This window comes from Carlito syrichta, unplaced genomic scaffold (genome assembly GCF_000164805.1).
Source record: "Carlito syrichta isolate Samal-C Ts95f unplaced genomic scaffold, Tarsius_syrichta-2.0.1 Scaffold89687, whole genome shotgun sequence".
NCBI lineage: Eukaryota > Metazoa > Chordata > Mammalia > Primates > Tarsiidae > Carlito > Carlito syrichta.
The window spans coordinates 612,823-632,161 of NW_007033783.1; the positions used below are offsets into that span (position 1 = coordinate 612,823).

Below are 19,339 nucleotides of genomic sequence, written 5' to 3' on the forward strand. Positions count from 1 at the left end.
TACCAACATCATTCTTCTCAGACCTGGAAATGACAATATAGAAATTCATGTAGAAACACAAATGACCATGAATAGCCAAAACAATCCTTAGCAAAAGAAACAAAGCAGGAGGTATCACATCTTCAGACTTTAAACTTTACTATAAGGCTACAATAATCAAAACAGCCTGGTATTGGTACAAGAATAGGCATGAAGACAGATTGAACAGGATAGAGATTCCAGAAGCAAAACCTCAATTTCTCAACCAACTCATCTTCGGCAAAATCTTCACCACCAACCACTGGGGAGAGAAGAACCTATTCAATAAATGGTGCTGGGAAGTCTGGCTGACCATGTGCAGAATGAAACAGGAACCCTACCTATCACCATACACAAAAATTAACTCCAAATGGATGAAAGACCTTAACATAAAACTTCAAACATTAAGAATCTTAGAAAATATAGGAGACATCCTTATGAAAATTGGAATAGGCAACCAGTTCCTGATCAAAACCACAAAAGCCCATGCCATAAGAGATAAGACTGACAAGTGAGACCTTATCAAACTGAAAATCTTCTGCAAAGCAAAAGAAACCATCAAGAGAGCAGGGAGACAGCCCATAGAACAGGGAAAAAAATATTTACCAACTGCATATCTGACAAAGGCCTAACATCCAGGTTCTAAAAGGAACTCAAAAGTGACAAAAGGAAAAAAAAAAAAGCAAACAGTCCCATTAAGAAGTGGGCAAAAAACACGAATAGACACTTCTCAAAAGAAGACATACAAGCAGCCAACAGACACATGAAAAAATGCTGAGCCTCAGTAATTATCAGAGAAATGCAAATTAAAACCACATTGAGATATCACCTAAACTCAGTAAGAATGGCCAACATTAATAAGACAAAAAAACAACAGATGCTGGGGAGGATGTGGAGAAAAGGAACATTGCTGGTTGAAATGCAAACTAGTTTAGCCTTTATGGAAAACAGTGTGGCGGTTCCTAAAAGAAATAGAAATTGACTTTCCATATGATCCAGCAAGCCCCCTTCTAGGAAGATACCCAGATGAACTTAAATCATTCTACAGAAAGGATATTTGCACACAAATGTTTATTGTAGCCCTATCCACCATAGCAAAAACATGGAACCAATTGTGGTGCCCACTGAAACTGGACAGGATAAAAACAATGTGGTACATATACATGATGGAATGTTTTGCAGCTATAAAAAAGTACAAAATTATGGACTCTGTAGTAAGTTGGATTTAGAGTCTATCATACTCAGTGACCTATCACAGAAACAAAGAACTGAGTACCACATGTTCTCACTCATAAGTGGACCCTGAACATTTACCATAATACTATAAAAAATGGATTGTCAGTAGTGGGGTACTACTGCAAGGGGGGGGCCCATAATATTAACAGGGTACTTGAACCAAAGGGAGGCCCAAACTTTACCTGTATAATGATCACTTGTATACCTAATTGTACCCCACATCTTTAAAATAAAACAAAATTGTTTTAAAAGTTTTATTGAAACATAGCCACACTTGATCATTTATGTATTGTCTCTGGCTACTTTCATGCTACAAAGCAGAGCTGAGTAGTTGCAACAGAGTCCTTATGGCTGCCAATCCTGAAATATTTAGCATGTGGCCATTTACAGCAAAAGTTTGTCAAATCCTGGTTTACAATAATAAAAAGAGATCTGGAACGGCCTTAGGAAAAGATGGTTTTTGAGTGAAGAAGTGAAGGAAGTGAGTGAGTAAGTTGGACAAAGTGCATCATCTAACTTAAGCTTTAACAGAGTCCCACTGACAGCTGTGTTTTTTTTTTTTTTTTAAAGTATACAGCAGCTCAGCCTGTAATCCCAGTACTTTGGGAGGTCGAGGTGAGTGGATTGCCTGAGCCAGTGGGTTCAAGCCCAGTCCGAGCAACTTGGCAAGAACTTGTCTCTACAAAAAATGAAAAATTAGTCAGGTATGGTAGCACATGCCTGTAGTTCTACTACTTGGAAGGCTGAGGTGGAAGGGTCGCTGGAGCCCAGCAAGTCAATGTAGGAGTGACCATGAGTGTGCCACTGCACTCCAGCCTGGGCAACAGAGTGAGACACCAACTCAAAACAAAACAAAACAAAAAACATATACTACATAGGAATAAGTTTCAGTATTATAGGTCAGTGGTGATAATGATATCTCTAACTAGGAGAGTAACAATGGAAGTTGGCACCATTTACTAGAATGAAAACATTTGCAATGAGAAAGATCATAGGAGAAGGTGTGGAAGGACTATTAGGAGCTTTAGGGGTCTGTACATGCCGAGATACTAAGCAGACTTTGGGCAGATTATTATGGAGTCCAAGAAAAAGATGTGAACTGGAGATATACACCTGAGAGTCATCAGTGCCTCAGTATCACTTAAAGCCATGACAGAGAGCAAGATTCCTGAGAGTTTTGGTGTACAGAGAAGAGTGAAGTGGGTTAAAAGTAATTCCAAGGTTCGAGTCATTAGACTGGTAGAAAAGAACCATTCAAAGAGGTTAAGGATAAGAGTTAGGTAGTAGTGTGGGGGTGGAGGGATGTTTCTGGAAATCAAGGAAGAAAGTCTTATGAGTGTCATCTGTGTCAAATGCTGTTGATAGAACACATAAAATCAGAACTGAGAACAAATGTAACTAAGAATGCTAATGTTGTTCTAGTAACTTTGACAAGAGCAGTTTTAGTGACATGCTTGAGGCAAAAGTATGTTTGGGTTCAAACAAAAATGAAAAGCTATAAAGAGATGGGCAGAAATGTAGGTGTGGCTAGAGGCAGAAATGAACTTGAGAGGCTTTTGTCTTTCAGCTTTGGGAGAAATAACATCATGTTTAATTGCTTATGGGAAAAATCTGGTAAAGAAGGAAAATGTGTTAGTGTAGGAAAGAGACAGAGACAGTGACAGGGGGAGTATAACTGGTGAAGTAAATGTCCTTTAAGCAGTCAAGAACAGAGGCATCCAGTGAAGAAATGAAGAGGTTGGTTTGAGTTGGAGGTATGAACAGTTTGTTCATAATAACAAGAAAAAAGGTAGCATTTAAAGGCATAGATGGTAATATATGGTTACATGTGGTGATGGAAGCCTGTGGGATCATCTCAGTGATTACTCCTATATTCTCAGTGAAAGAAGACAAAAGTGATCAGCTGAGTATGATGGTGATGGAAGAGATAATGGGAATTTTAGAGTTGAAAGTAAGGTGTAAATAGTTATCTAAAAAATGTTGACAGAATAGACTAGAAAACTGTAGTATAACTGCCAACCAGCTTTGAGGACTCACTTGAGATTCATAATATTAAGTTTAAAGCGGGCTGTGTCTTTCTTTACTCACGTTGAGCTTCAAGGTGCAGATATTGCCTAGGCAAAGATGGATTTAATAAGGTGTTGATTTGGCCAATATATATCAGAAGGCAAGAAGAAGCAAAGAAGTGGACATTATAAGCATGGGAGAGATTATAATGATTGACCTTGGAATTTAGTCTGAAAAGGGATGTGAGGCAGAATGTGAACAACAATGAAACTAGTGATTTCCATTTGGGAAGTTGGTACCCGAGATGGAGATGGAATAAGGAAATAGGTTGTTCGAAATAAGATCACAGAGGAGTTGTAGAAGAGAAAACAGCAACCATCTAAGAGATCTCTCATTGGGCTGGGAGTAGTGGCTCATGTCTGTAATCCCAGTACTTTGGGAGGCCAATCCCAGTAGTTTGAGACCAGTCTGGGCAACATGGCAAGACTTCATCTCTACAATAAATTTTTAAAAAATAGCTGGGCATGGTGGCATGCCCCTGTAGTTCCAGCTACTTGAGAGGCTGAGGTGGAAGGATCATTTGAGCCCAGCAGGTTGAGGATGTGGCAGCCATGATCATGCCACTGTACTCCAGCCTGGGCAGCAACAGAGTGAGACTGATTCAAGAAAAAAAAAAAGAGAGAGAGAACTCTCTCTTGGGAGACCAAACAGGGATATAGAGAGTCTTTGGGGCTTTAGATTTGAGAAATGAGGAATTATCTGAGAAAGTTGGGCCTGTTGGGGTGATGTACAAAAACGTAAACTGGAATAAAGAATATGACTGAGATTAGGCCTGCTGATACCAAGAAAGAAAATGATGCAACCATTTAATTAACAAATACTGGCAAGCATGAGCTTTAGCTAAGATAACTTTTTTAGTAAAGTTAACTTTCAAAAGATAATCTCCACTTGTTAACACTGAACTTTAAGCACCGAAGTAGCTGTTGTTTACATTTCACTAAACTTCACCAAGAAAGCAAGCATGGTGCCAACGACATGTCCTAAGATGTGTCTAATTAATGAACACACTTCTTAATGTTAATAGTGTATTGCTCTAGGGGCCTTGTAGTTCATGTTTTATTATTATTTTCCCTGCACTTCAGTGACTAACTAAAACAATACTACAACACTTCTACTTGATGTCCATACAGTAGAATTTAATACATGAAAAATATATAAATCAAGTAAATTAAAAGAACTATGTATTTAACATAACAATTACTGATATAACTTTTCATATGAAGACTAAACTTCAAGATTTAGTGATGATTCAAATGGTGATTATCTCTTGCTGGGGTTCTTAAGATGGGAACAGAAAAAGAGACACATAATTACCAACAATTAGTTTTGGAGTTACATAATGTGTTCACATGCATGAAGTGTATTGTTTACTTACATATATGTTGCTATGTTTTCAATGTGTCCCCCATTTTATGTGTTGGAAACTTAATTCCCAAATTCAAATGCTGACTGGAAATAGGACCTTTGGGAAGTGATTAAGAATAGATAAGATCAACAGGGTGGTATTCCCAATATGGGATTAGTGGCTTTTTAAGGAGACCATGTGGGATTTGAGCTAGTACACTTCCTCTGTCTCAACATGTGATGCCCCCGCCATGTTTGGATGCAGCAAGAGGACCTTCACTAAAAGCCGAGCAGATGCCAGTGCCATACCCTTGGACTCCCCAATCTCTAGAACTATAAGTTTAAATTACTTTTTCTTTATAAATTACCCAGGCTGTGGTATTCTGTTACAGCAACAGAAAACAAACTAGGGCTTATGTTGATATATGAATTACATATGATATTTGATATCACAAATGTATGATTTTTACACATATGCTTATGTAAGATAATATCTCCACTGGGCTCCCCTATTGGCATGAGTCCAGACAGAGCTCCACAAGCTTCCAGAAAAAGTTCCCTTGCGCCATACATCTTCAGTCAAAAGGGGGCACACGGACACTGCATTTCTGGCAAAATGCCCATATCATCCTCTGTCCTAAAATTAACCACACAAAATTATCATCCCTGTTATTAGACTATACAATGTTTATTTAAGTTTATAACATATTTACTATTTCATTTGTTCACTTTTTAACATTTTTAATAATCTAAAAAGTATCTCACCATCATTTTAAAAGATATTCCTAGAAAATAAGAGAGTATTAAATAATTTTTTCTTAACACCTTAAAGTGATTATTCCAATGTCTTATGTCTCACATTGTTGTTCATTTAATGCACTCCTGGATGGACTGCATGCCTACACAGGTAAGTTTTTTTTGGGGGGCAGGGGGAGAATGCTAGTTTGGGGTTATTGTCTTTGTCTTTGGTATTGCAGTTGACAGACAGTGGTCCGTGGTAGGCTAAGGTAAATCTTTCTATTTATTTATTGAATCTGGAACATATTGCACTGTGTATCTTTAGCCACCCTAGAAAATTCTGGGTGGCTTTAGCCACCCTAGAAAATTCATGACTCTATTCTGTACTTTGGGGCTCTAAATAGATATCAGGTCTTCTTATATTATTCAGTTTTCCTAACTTATTTTTATACTCTTGATTTTCCTTTCCTGTGTGCCATCCTAGGAAATTTGATCACTTGTATATTTAATTTCACTGATATTCTCTTTTGTGATTTATCTATTTAACTACTGGGTTTTGATTTAAATAATTCCTTTCCTTTCAAAATCATTCTGTTATTGATTTCTTAAATATTTCACACAAAAACTAGTCTATATTCTATATTCTGTTTCTGACTGTTTTATTATCTGTAGTCTTAGGAGATCTAAATGCTTTCTTCTGCTGACTCTCATTCGTGATGGCTCCTTCCTTGTAGTCTTATGATGTCTGAGTTTTAACTAATTGCTTAATCTTACTCTAAAGAATCTAGCAGGGTTAAACTGGGAATGCAATTCTCCAGAGAGAATTTGTGTCTGCCTTTGCAAACAGCCAGACAGTAATATCAACCTGAAACTACTATATTCCCCCTTGAGGGTCTTAACTGGGAGTTACAGGCTCTGCTTTACCATATTGGAACAGGTACAAGGTTGGCTAGCTGGCAGGCAGGGCTGCTATTGTACTCTATCCTTAGGGCAATCCTACAGGTGTCCTGCCACTTAGATCCCAAGCTCCAGTCTGCAGTTATTCTTTTTTCTATTTCCTTACCAACACCCCATCCCCTCCTTCTTGCCTCTGAAAGGCTACTTCTAACCTCTCTCTTGAAAGTCCAATAGCAGTTTAGAAAAAGAACATTATTCTATTCTTGACCAGAAGCAAGGATCTAAGGGAATCTCCATGTTCTGTTGTACTGAAAGAAGTAATCATAAAGGTCATTGAAATTTTGACAATTTTAAGAGCTTCGAAATAATTTGAGGGTGGCATATTCATAAAGAGTTGGTCAACAACAGATATGAGCTGCATCCTGTGTAGAAAACAATTCTAAATTACAGGGGGAGTAAAAAAGAAAATGTACTTTATGCTCAAAATGTTTTCAAACTCAAGGGAAGGGAGGAAGTGGCAAGTATAGATAAGCAACTTAAACAAATAAAAACATACAGACAGCTAATGAAAGGCTTTGACATCCTTCTGGAATGTTATTTACTTTTGAAAATATTCCATTTTGTTTAGCTTACAGTTGAGAACCACTATGCAACCCAAAGTTTATTTATCAGAAGTATCAACCCATGGTTTATTTTTTTCTAAAAAGAACACTTAGCACATGAATGGCCGTTTTGTATTTTGACACAAGCTCTCTTTGCTAATACAAGAAAATTACAATTTGATACAATTTGATACTACATTTTCAGCAGAGCAATTCTACCTCTTGCCAAGATAACCTCTAATTTCATCCTCATAAAATGAGAAGGAAGGAATTTGCCTTCTTTCATGTTTCCTCTCCCTTTATCATTAAGCAGCAAATTATAGAGCCCTACTTGAGCACAAGCACTGCTACTTCACAGACTAAATATATTGGTTCCTTTCTTCACTTATGGAAAGAGTAAAAAATAGCATAACTTCCCTGCTGCCAGGACTAATGTTCACAGGATGAATAAAAAAGATTCATGTGCCTACTTTCTTTGCTATCTATCCAAAATGAAGCTTTTTCTCACGTGGGCACAAATGTACCCATAGAGGTATATTTGTACCTTGAAGAGCTGAAACTGACAAAAGTCTACGCAACTGCAAAGAGCTAAGTATGCCAATCTGTAACCTAGTCTGTCTGTCAATTGCAATATTTAAGTATTATCTTTATAATGTTAGTTTGTTACCTGCTTTCTATATGCAATGATTCTATCCTTGACCAGAAGAAAGAATCAGGGGAGAGAAACTCTGTGGTCTGCTATATTGACAGAAGGCTGTTAACCTTAAGCAGGACAAATCATTTTTATTCTCATACAATTATTTATCCAATATACATAGTATACAAAGCCCCTATACCTTCCTCTTAGTATCTTAATGGGTCAGAAAGTATGTCTTCTATTAATCATTCTAGGGGTACTTTACATGCATTCACTACTTTTATATTTTTTGAAGCATATATAGTAAAATGTGACCCAGAGAGATCTGGACCCTGAGGGATGAAGTAAAATGTACAAGGTAACACAGCCAGTAAGCAGTACTACTGAATTCAAAATCCAGTACTCCCAACTCTATTTCCCCTTCCCTTTTCACTCTACCATTCCAAGGTATTATTATGGTGATTGTTTTTATTTTAATAGTCATTGGTAGTGACTCAAGATTGGATTGACAGTATCCTACAACCATAATTTATGGGGATAAGGCTACCCAAAAGACAAAGAAAAGGAAAGAGAGTTGCTGAGAGATACTGAAAACCTATTTGTACCAACATGCATTTTCTCTGATTTTTCTGAAATACAATAAAAGTATTTGGGATCTATGAACTCAATCTCAATCTAGCCTGTATTTCTTGCTTCATGCATTCTAAGAAGGAAAATAAATCCCTACTTAAAGAAACATGAAATTAATATTTACAATTGGCCCATTATTCACAAAAAGTAGGGTTAAAATGGTAATGCTTAGAGGTTGAAAAACAAACACTAGTGCCAAGATTTTTTAATCACATCAAATAATCTATTGAAGACTTATCTTTAAATACAAAATAAGCTGGGCTCGGTGGCTCAGCCTGTAATCCCGTGCCTTTGGGAGGCTGAGGTGAGTAGATTGCCTGAGCCCGCGGGTTCGAGACCCACCTGGGAAACTTGGCGAGACCTCATCTCTACAATAAATCAAAAATTAGCCGGGCGTGGTAGTGCACGCCTGTAGCTCCAGCTACTTGGAAGGCTGAGGCGGAAGGATCGCCGGAGCCCAGCAGGTCGAGGCTGCGGTGGCCGGGAGCGGCCAATGCACTCCAGTCTGGGTGACAGAGTGAGACTACAACTCAAAAAAATAAAAAAAACAAACAAAATGATGTCAAACAATCATGCTAAGTGCTTGTGGTTTTGAACTTTACTTGATTTATAAATTTACTTCTCATTTGTCAAGTTCTATTGAGTACAGGTTGATTTAAAATGTGATCAATGTTTACAGCTAGCTGCTAAAATACAAGCAAAACTAATACTATAAAGCACTTACTGCAATGCTGTTAAAACAATCCAATAAAAATAAAGAAATGTGTTAATCAATTAGCAGCATCTAGGATGTATTAGTAGTACCATACTTCCTTTCTGGGAGGAGGTTCCAGAAGTTTATTAATAGCAACTCAGTGTTTATTAACTATTATAAGAAGAAAAATGGTCTTAATTGCAGATCATTTTTGCTAGTGTTTATTAAAAAATAGTGTTCCAGGTAAGAAAAGTATACAGTAGTCCCACATACATTTTTTAGTTTAAGAAGCATTACATAAAGATTTTCCTCCAAGCCAGGCTCGGTGGCGCCGCCTGTAATCCCGTGCTTTGGGAGGCCGAGGTGAGTGAATTGCCTGAGCCCGTGGGTTTGAGACCTGCCTGGTCAACTTGATGAGATCTTATCTCTAAAATAAATCAAAAAAAAAATTGGCCGGGCGTGATAACGTGCGCCTGAGTTCTGGCTACTTGGAAGGTTGAGGCGGAAGGATTGCTGGAGCCCAGCAAGTTGAGGCTGCAGTGGCTGGGAGCAGCCACTGCATTCCAGTCTGGGTGACAGAGTGATACTTCAACTCAAAAAAAAAAAAAAAGATTTTCCTCCAAGCTGTTTTATAGCTACAAAATTATATTTGTTTTGACAGATCAGTCTAGCTGAAAATAACAAAAATACCTCAGATTATAAGGGTATTGATAAACTTATTTTCAAATGAGGACAAATGTTTTCAAAGATATATATTAAAGCCATTATAGATCATACACACACACACACACACACACACACACACACACTCTCTCTCTCTCTCTCTCTTTATATATATACATATATACCATATATATGTGTGTGTATGTATATATTCATATATGTGTGTATATATATATATACATATAACTGTGTGTGCATGTGTATGTGTGTATGTGTACTCAAAATGGCAAGTGGGAACACTTCAGGATTAGGAGTAGGCAGAGCTGGATTTTAATCTTCACTTAAGCACTTACTATCTGTGTGACTGGAAAAATTACCCAATGTTTTCAAGTCAATTTCCTAAATAAAAAAGAGAAAACCTGTTAAAATAGCTGTCCAGCTTCCATTATTGGGTATTATGAGGAATGTGTAATAGATTGGGTATAAAAATAATCTGAACACTTTTAAAACTCTACAGAAATGTAAGCTATTATTTCATAGCATGTTACAGAAATAAAAGCCATAATACTTGAGTGGTAACATGCAAACTTCCAGGCGGTACTTCTTTACTAAAATAAAACTAGACCAAGGGTGAAAATATATTATTTATAAGGGTAAGGTAACCCAAAGTTGGAAGAAAAGCAACATTTGAAAATGTGTGAAATAAAAGTTCTGTCTTGTGAATTTTTCAGTTGAAGAGGAATATGATTAGGCCTTGGAAAATCCTTAATTTGACTTCTTCTTAAGAGCCAACTCAGGAGACATAAACATCCTCACAAATAACACATATTCAAATATATTTCTTAAGCACAAAACTGAAAATCTTGTTCTATACACTGAAATTTCCTTCCTAATGCTGGAGAAATTTAGACACTGGGAAAGAGTAAAATATATCAAATAATAGCACCAGAAAATTCAAAACAGCATATACTTAAACTTTGGTTCTAAATCATAAGTGTAATTTTAAGATCCCAAGTGAGGAGACAGAGATGATATTGTGCACAGTAAGAATTTTATTACAGAAAAAAAAATTAAATCTTACTCATTTGTTTGCCTATGGGTTGTTTCTATTTAGCTTGAAAATTTTCATTCCTGTTATAAATCTTTACCCTAAATGCCAAAGAATAACGCCTACTGCGTAAGAATGAAATTAGGCTTTTAATCAAGAGAAGTTAGGAGCTCCCTGGGAAATAGTTGGGAAAGGAGATTATCTCATAATTCATTCTTTTGTAAAATAGAAAACTGAAGAAAATATAGAACCTTTATAAGAGAATATCAGCATTAAGAAAATCTGATGATTATCAAGAAAAATAATTATTTCCCAGAAATAGAAATAGCTCTCTGTCTCTATCTTTCTCTGTCTCCATCTGTCTCTCTCTTTTTCTCTGAATGTACCACAGTAGTTCATTAAGAGGCTACGACATATCCTAAATTATCTTAAGTCTTCTCAGTGGGTATTCAGGTTGTTTCTACTTTCTTTGCTATTTGAAATAATACTGAAGAACACAGAGATGATATTTGATATAGATTTCTAAGGATAAATTTATGAGGCCAGGGAGAACAGGGCAGAACAAATGGGCAGAAGAAGAATTTCAAACGGACACAAGGGTAAAGTGCATTGAAGCTCAGAGGCTGTTGCATTCAGCACGAATGGCAACGGTACCCGGAGGTCAGGATGTAACGAGAGGAAATGACTTGTGTTGTGTGCATGGAGGGGGAATGGGCATCCTTGCTAAAAGCAAACCTTCTATATATTTAGTTTCTGATAAGACTTTTGTTCGAAAAATGGCTTTGTTTCTGGCAAAAAATAAAGTGTGAAAAGGACTGTTATCAATGTGAAGCCAATAGTTATTTTTAATAGTAGTTTGAAACGGGATGTGTCCTAAAAAGATTCAGCTCTTGTGGCAGGATTGAAGAATACATTTGAAAGAGACTTGAGGCGGAGAGAGCAGTCAGAGATCTCTTGAAATACTGCACACAAGCAGTTATGGAGCTCTAAGCTAAGATGGTGAAAAGAGGGGCAAAGAAGAAATATTCTGCCAGCCATTTTGTTTTGAATTGTTTATCTGATAGGAGTTGATGAATTGCTGATTGAAGGTGAGGGAAGAGAAAAGACATTGACGGTAACTCTGAGATCACCAGCTTGCTCACTGGAGCGGAGACCACATGTAATAGTTAATGTGAAGAACTCACAAGTAAGTGATGTGCTGAATGGAAAGAGGGAATCATTATGCTGAATATGTCCATTTCTTCCCATCTCTGTGTAGGACCCAAGCATCCCCACAACAGCAAGGACTACTATAATAGCCCTCCATAACTGGTCTCTGGTTTCCAGTTTGTCCCTCTCCTCCACAGAGTAGCCGAGACATCTTTGCAAAATTTAAATGAAAGTATTTCACTCTCATTCAAGAGGTTTCCCTCTGTGCTTAAAATAAAATCCTAAGTGAATCCTGTCTACTTTTGCCAGTCTCTCCAGTCTCAGCTCCCGCATCTCCCTTCCCGTCTCATCTGCTATGTCCACACTGGTATCCCGTCTGCTCCAAACTTCTTTACATCTTGCCTTCGGGCCCTTACACAGCCGGTTCTTCCTGTGTGTGTGTGCACATTTTTTGCAAGACTGGATCCTTATTATTTCTGCCCTAGATTAAATCTCACCATTTAGAGGACATAAAAAGTGATTATCCAGTCTACAGTATATGCCTCCCCCTGTTTTTATCATGGCTTATTTTCCTATGTCTTATATTTTCCTAATAGCAATCATCATCTGGTCATTTTTTTCATCTCTCCACCTTCGGCATAAAAATTCTTTTTATAAATAGAAGGGACTTTATTAACTTTTTTTAATTGCATATTCCTAATGCCTATTGCAGTGCTGACACTAAATAGGTATTAAATAAATATTTGTTAAATGAAAGAATATATGCAGTGATTGAAATGTCTCAGGGCCCCACTACAAGCAGATGGCTAGGAAGCAATTTAGAGTCCAGGAAAATGACAAATCTCAGAGAGAATAGTTAGAGAAATTAGGTACATTTGAACTATGGCTGATTTGTCTTATAGGTTCAGCTATCACTTGTGTTTGCTAGTGTGTGTGTGTGTGTTGTTTTGTACATGCACGTGTGTTTGAGAAGAACAATTTTCAATCATAATTGCTTATAAATAACTTCATTATATCCTTTTCAGGATATAGATGCAAAATGAAATCCATCTCTCTTTGTTAGGTGTGTAACTTCAGGCAGATCATCTGCTTTTACACAGTCACTCAATAAATACTTATTAAGCACTCACTATGGACAAACACACTGTCTACATGTAAGGAGTTTATGCTGAAATAGACAGACACAGATCCCACCCTCATGAACTTCTTCTGAGGGAAATGAAAAATCAAATAATGACATGAATATATAAAGATCAATTATGATAAGAATGATACATATAGAGCAAAGTATAAGATGCAAATCGGATTCAAGGAAGATTTCCCTAGAAAATGATTGTCAAGTTGAAATAAGTTGAAAGAGGAGAAATTAGTAGGTAAAGGAGGTAGAGGTGAAGGCTCAAAGTCCTGAGTTGAAATTATACATGGCATGTCTAAGACACTGTTAAAAACCTAAGCTGATGAGTGCTCATAGAGCAAAGGAAAGAGAAATGTGCGATGTCCTGCTGGAACTGATAGCCATGCTAAGGACGTTAGTGGTTGCAGGAGACCCAATGTCCTCCCATTCCCCAGTAGCTTCATACCTTCCACACTGATGATTCCGCATGTACTTTGGTGCTCCTTATGTAAATTTCCTAAACATGGCAGAAAACCCATTATTCCTAACTGTGGCTCTAAAGAGTATAAACTGTATGCTCTGCCAGATAGGTAGATGGTATATTTGAAAAATCTGTGAAGCACCTGTACATGAATGTAATTAAAGTAACCTGTGTTTTTGTTGGTTCAAAGGGTTAATCTTTTATATCTGTGAGTTTGTCTCCTTTTCACACACATGATCATGATATCAAATGTTTATAAGAGTAAGAAATCACAAGTTCTGTCTTCAGATCTAAAAGCAGTCTTCCGCTTGAGAGCTTAAACTTCCATTTCTAATGCTGAAGAAGAAAAATCTTGTTAAGCAAATTAATATTATGAAGAGGGTTTCCTGGAGGCATATTTAACCTACTTACAAGGCCAACTACTTTATAATAGATGGTTTATATGCAAATGGAAGTTACTAAATATAAGTTAGTTTATTCATTACAATGGTCTAATAAGGTTTAGAAATACATTATCATTAGGTAAAATAGTAAAGCCACATTTCTATTAAAATCATTCATTCATTCATTATTTTATTCATTCATTCATTCACTCACTCAATAAAACTGCACCTTCGGAGTCTTTCCCATCTCAGAATATAGCAACTCTATCCTTTGAAAGTTGCTCGGGTCAAGAAAAAATGAGAAATCTTCTTGGCTTCCTTTCTCTCACAACCCTCTCTTTCTCTCACACAGACCCTCCAACCTTTTGAATAATTCCTTCTTAGTTACCTTTGTAACCTTCTCTAACTGGCACTAAGTTGTCAACTTCTTTTTTACATGTCTGGGGATTGCAAAATCTCCTGATATCCCTTATGGACTCTAAGTTTTAAAAAATATGTTTTAAGTGTTCTCTATGGCTTTTATTCAGTGACTTTAAAAGCTGTATTCCTGCCCTGACCTCTCCCCTAATTTTCAGACTCATTTGGAGTTGTCTGATAGGCTTCTAGGATATCCAGTATTTAAATTCAACACGTAATCTTCCCCATCAGCTATGACTATTCTTCAAGAATCCCAATGACTAGTACCAGAATTCACTTAGTCACTTACTCTACAAACTTTTCTCTCTTCCTTGCCTTCTTGTGCCTCTTAAGGAATCATTAAATACTGCCATTGCCCGCTTTATCTCCTAAATATTTTTCAAATATGCCTCTTCCACTTTCTCCTACTTACTTCTGCTGTAGTTCAAGTCTATAATTTCTTGTTTGGATTACTGCAGTTGTAATGGTCTTTCAGCCCTCAACCTTCTGTCTATAAAATGCATCCTTTACAATGCACCCAAAAAAGACATCTCTAAATTGCATTATCTTCTTTATAACCATGAAATAGATTGCTTAGCACAGCATGTGAGGCTTTTGAACATGTCGTCACTGATTTTCATGATCTAGCTTCTTCTCCTACCACTGTAGATCTTAAACTTTATGCTCTTAAAATATAGAGCGGCTGTCATTTCTTGAACACAACACACTTGTGAAATACTTTCTTCATACAAAGTAATGCCTGGCTATCTCCTAATCCTCCCTCAAGGTTTAACCTGGGCATTTTCTCCTCTAGGACATCCTTTCTGGCCTTCTCAGCCCCCAGGCTGGCCAAACTGTACCTGGTACCCCAGCACACATAAGGATATAGGATCCACAGGAGTGCGTTGTCTACATTAGCCCGACATATGTGAAGAAATATTTCTCTCTTCCACAAAACTATATTCTCCTCAAAGGCAGAGATCCCAGCTTCTCTAGCATGACTTCACATTTCCTCTGATCAGTGTCTGATAGGAACATATTTATTGAACAACTGAGTCTACACTTGTTCCCTACATTCGCATTCTCATAGCAATACATACATGTGCTTTCAGCACTCAGTATGCTTCATTTTTTCATGATTATTAATTATTATCTCTTTCCCCTAACTAGGCTCAAAAGTACATGAAGGCAAGAAAACCTTCTTTGTTCACTCTTAAAGTCCCATTTTCTAGAAGAATGTATGGCACATAATTGGTATCCAATAATTATTATTGATTAAATGGAAGAAAATAATTTTATTTCTGACTTTCAAACCTGAAAGACAATTCTCTTCTCTCTACTATTGGTTTTAGGGAGTTTTATTTCCTAGACCTTAACTTACCTTTTGTGTTATTCCAATGAGAGGAATAGGATGAGGAGAGTTTGTTTGGGGCTCAGAAACCAAAACTCCAAAATGGGATATTTTGACATGCTGAACTGAATAAGATGCTTCAAGTTCTCTCCGACCTTTTCTCTACCTGACTGTCCCAAAGAAGCTGAAATTCCTTTATCTACCCCCTAAGATCCAGACCCACCAGGGAGAAGAATAGTTTTCTTGCCTTCCCTGTAAGATGAAAAGTGTAACCACACTTGAACCGACCACTTTTCAAGATAAAGACTGTCTCCAAGGCTTATATAAATTCCAAGGAGAAACATTTACAAGTGTATTCCTCTTCCCTGATCCAATCACACACACACTAGTAATCACTTATTGGCCCTGAATATAATTCCTCTTCTCCCTTCTCCCATAACCGATTTTACCAAGATTCAAGCGCCCAATCTTTCTGTAACCTTAAGGTGGTATATAAACTTCTGTACCTTATTGGGAAGCTGGGTCTTCATTTGGAATGCTCCTGTATATACACATTAAGTAAATTTGCATGCTTTCTCCTATTAATCAATCTACTTCATATTGGTGATATTTAGTGAAACTTTAGAGAGCAAAGAGCTTGCGGTTTCTAGTTTCCTCTGCACAGATTCAGCAGGTACAGGCTTGGCATGAACTCATCTTTCATAATCCTTTCACCTTCTAGACTCTCCCAAACATAAACCCAACAATAAGCCAACAACTTATTTAATACAAAAAATGTTTAAAGAGTTACAAAACATATCTTAGTCCCTTTTTTCTTCCTTGTTTTGTATAATTCATTGGAATTTAGAATTACACATTGGAGGTGTTGAAACTAGCAGTTTCAGCTTTCGGGCACAAAGGAAATGGAAAAGTTTAGAAACATCTGGAGGGTTTTACTGTTTTCCTCCCGCTTTTCCTTTTTTATTTTTTTGGTCGGGTTCAAACAAGGACATAAAATGTAAAAATATAATTTTAAAACACTACTTTACATACTTGATGACAAGACATTTGGGTGTGTAACTTATGTTTGAAAGATCCTTCTCTGCTGTTTTATTATTCATTATCTTCCTGAATTGTTCCACAAGCTTCTAAGGTGGAATATACTCTGATAGAGGAAAATGTGAATGTGTGCATGCACACAGATGTGCACATGTGCGCACACACACAGTGACATGCTGGATGGGCAAGAGAGTTATTTGCATATCTCCCAAGGAAGAATGTGGGATTCTTTCAGGGAAAGGCTTTGGAGAGAGCCCTTTGATGCACAGCAATACTTCAATACTGAACCACATCTCAAACATGTTCCTAGATTACCACCATTCAATTTCAAACCAGTTTCCAAATATTCATTTGCGTAACCACAGAAGGGCGAAAGCTTCCTGGTTTTATTCAGCTTTGCCACTTGTTTACCTTTCAAGGCAAAGGACACCCAATAATTTTTGTCTGCCTCTCTACAATTGTAGTAAATCTAACTTGACACTATTTGCTAGAGGGGTGTTTATAAGAGGTCCATGACAAAATATTTCTTTTTAATCATGGGAGAAGCAAGAACACAGATGTCCTTTTTAATTATGAGAGTAGCAAGAACATAGATGATGTTTCTATTTGATTGAACTATGCAAAAATATTCTTTTACATACAGCAACCTCTATTTAGAGAACTAAGAGTGAATAATGAAAACAATATAGATTACATGGTGGAGACTGCCAATTGTTCCCCAATACAATCTGGTTTTGCCTTTTTTTCTGGGTACATGGCTGCCAGTTAAATGAAATATTTCCTAGTTTCTCTTGTGGCTGCTTAATTACATTCTCACTAATGGAATGTGAGCAGAATGGATGTGTGTAACTCGCATTAAAAAAAAAAAAAACTCTTACTCTGAACTTCCTTTCTTTTGTTCCCTAATATGCCAGGACAAACCCATGCCTGCAATCAGCTGCGACCTTGCAGAAGCAGTTAATGCTATAAGGGAGGGCTGGATGACAGCATGGAAGGATGACAATCTTGGGCTTTATTTGAGGCTGGGAGCAGTTCGGCCTGGTCTCTGAGTAGGAGGATGGCTGCAAAAGCACACCTTTTGGGAGAAGGCATGATAATCTCTACAACACAGTGGCAGCCTGGCGGTCATAATGAAAGTAGGCCAGTTAGGGATACCCAGTGAAAAGAAGCACGGCTCTTAAAGGAGCACGAGTGTATATTTCAAAAGAAGGCTCAAACCAATGTGTATACATTAGTACTTAGCCTCTCACATATGCCCTTTCACCCCCTTCCTCTATGCACATACATGCTGATAGTGTTAAACTACAAGGATTAAATGTACAACTTATATTTTCACTTATCATACATCTATTTCCATTTGAAAGTTTATGAAAAGAGTGTGCCTTCTTAATAGCTTTGCAACAATCTTGGCATGGACCCCATCTGGAGATAATTAATAAATTCCATATGAATTAAAAGCCTAATTTGAAGGAAAAAACAAACAAACAGAATACATAATCTCAGTGTGAGGGAAGTCTTAAACAGGATAGCTAACTCTAGTGCCATAGTGGAAAAGATAGAAGAAAACATGGTAGCAAAGTGTGCAAAAGATATGAAAACCAAGTCTCACAGAAGATGACAAACAATTAATACATAAACAAACGAAAATATGTGCTATTACAGTAGTAAACAAAAAGATGCAACTTAAAACAATGAGATAGCAACTTTCATTCTTCAGGTTAATAACAACATAAAGGATGGACAACATTCAAATTCAGCAACTGTGCTGGTAGAAATGTGAATTGCTATAAGTTTTTTGGAAAGTAATCTGGCAGTATAGCAACTATTAAAATTATAAATGTTCATCTTTAACTCAGCAATCATAATTTTAGAAATTTATCTTTGAGAGGTAAAAACAAAATGTGTAGGAAAATATGGAAAAGGAGACCTTCTGCAGCTGTTTATAACTGACGTTAGCCAAAAAAAAGTGAAATAAATGTCCATTATTAAGATAAAACTTGACAAAATGATGATAGTAGCTTGGGTAAGTTTTTCTCTTTTTTAAAATGACCATTAGCTATGCTTTGGTATCTTTAAATGTTTAGTTCAATGCCAAAGATCAGTGTCACTTGTGCAAAGAGGAGTTAAGGGAGAGGGTTGTGGGGAAAGTATTTCAGGAGAACGGCTTTGAGAGGAGAGCAACATATGATGTGCAGGGCTTTAGAACAAAGGGAAAGTGGACAGAGATAGGCTGGTTGTGGTGAATAAAAATTAATATACATATATTGGCTTTATATATACATACACACACACACACACACACACACACACACACACACACACACACAGAGAGAGAATACCCTGAAATCATAATCATGTAAGTGGTAAAGTTCAGCCATCGAAATTTATGTATTAAAGGCAATGAACTTGACAGTCATAGTATGCTGAGGTCTTGTGGTATTTGGTTCACGTTTGATATGGCCCGATGTATTTGCTGATTTATAAACAGTTGAATGTCTGAAGTGCTGGGCAAGAGGAATCTGACAAGGGTGAACTTAATTCAGAGGAGTGATGTGACTGGAATTACATTTAGCAAATATCACTGTGCAGGAACCCAGGAAATGGAGCTTAGAAGGAAGTAGACAACTTGTATGATGGAAAGGCAGTGTGAGAAGGATGGAGAGGCGGAAGACAGATTTGAGAAAAGAGAGAGAAACTCTAGCAAAATAAAGGAACTGAGTTGCTTCTTAAATCTCTTGCTTCAGTGCCTGGGCAGATGTGGTACCACAAACTCTGAGAATTCAAGAGAAAGAGCTGATGATAGAAAATCATCTCATCCAAAGAGGTTAACTTCTTGCGGTGACTTGTGATATG

At 37.1% G+C, this 19,339-nt stretch overlaps 1 protein-coding gene across 2 annotated transcripts in view; it reads right to left on the reverse strand.

Annotated features, from left to right (window-relative positions):
• Window positions 1-19,339, reverse strand: part of TMTC2 (transmembrane and tetratricopeptide repeat containing 2) — a 424,604-nt gene that overhangs the window by 23,595 nt on the left and 381,670 nt on the right. The window lies entirely within an intron of this gene.